This window comes from Manis javanica, chromosome 7 (assembly GCF_040802235.1).
Source record: "Manis javanica isolate MJ-LG chromosome 7, MJ_LKY, whole genome shotgun sequence".
Classification (NCBI taxonomy): Eukaryota; Metazoa; Chordata; class Mammalia; order Pholidota; family Manidae; genus Manis; species Manis javanica.
Genome location: NC_133162.1, coordinates 127,266,672 through 127,267,643, shown reverse-complemented (window position 1 = coordinate 127,267,643; position 972 = coordinate 127,266,672). Strand labels below are relative to the sequence as shown.

Genomic DNA, 972 nt, shown 5'->3' with positions numbered 1-972 from the left:
AAGTATTAATAGCCATGAAACTGAATGCTTCAAATAAAACATATAAAGTAAAAAAGTAAATAAACAACACAATAAAGGTGGATGACTTAAATACCTATCTTCTTGACATATTAATCAAGGAAAATATTAGAAAATTGATGTGCTGAGTAATGTAATCAATAAGGTTGTTTTCATAATTACAAATTGAACTCAGCACTCAACAAAGCATACACTCTCTATTTTAAAGACTCATGGAAACTTTATGAAAATGATCATGCATTAAGCCATAAAGGAAACTTCAGTGTGCTTGCATTACCAGCACTATAATAAAATTGGAATGATACAGAGAAGATTGGCACGGCCCCTGCGCAAGGATGACACGCAAATTCGTGAAGCGTTCCATATTCTTTAGGATTTGGGGTTGGAGGGAGAGTAAAAGAGAAATATGTTTTAGATATTTAACATATGTTTTTAAAATATAGTCAGCATGCTTTTTGAAAGGGAATTTTAAGAATTGTTTAAACTGCAAAAGCTTTGTAACTTAACCATACACTGGGGTTTGATTTTACATTCCTAGATAGCTTCTATTTCTCACCCCCAATTTGCTTTCATTCAGTGGACTATTGTCATCTTTTATTTTTCTAGAAACTTAACATGTTTACTTGGGAAGTGTCCTGGAGATTCTGATGAACAGTACAACAAAATCAAAATACTGGCAATTATCAGCAAGTGTAATATGCTTGAAACTTACAAACCTTCAGATGAAACATACTATCTAAGAAAAGTCCAATTATCTTACTGTATTTTCATATGTATGTACACAGACAATCATGGTTTTAATCAATAAAATGGAATGTCTCATAACATTCAAAAATTTTTTTAAAGACTTCCGTGATTTCCAACAAAATAGGTATCATGCAAGACACAGTCTCTGATCAAAAGTCCTTAAAACTAGAAATTAATTTCAAAAATGTGAACTGAAACACAAACCCT

The 972-nt window shown here is 31.4% G+C and overlaps 1 non-coding gene across 1 annotated transcript; it reads left to right on the top strand.

Moving 5' to 3' along the window:
* The first annotated feature begins 283 nt into the window (after window positions 1-283).
* On the top strand, window positions 284-388 carry LOC118967952 (U6 spliceosomal RNA). The gene has a single exon (XR_005055302.2). It is a non-coding gene; the product is annotated as a U6 spliceosomal RNA (small nuclear RNA).
* The last annotated feature ends 584 nt before the right edge of the window (window positions 389-972 follow it).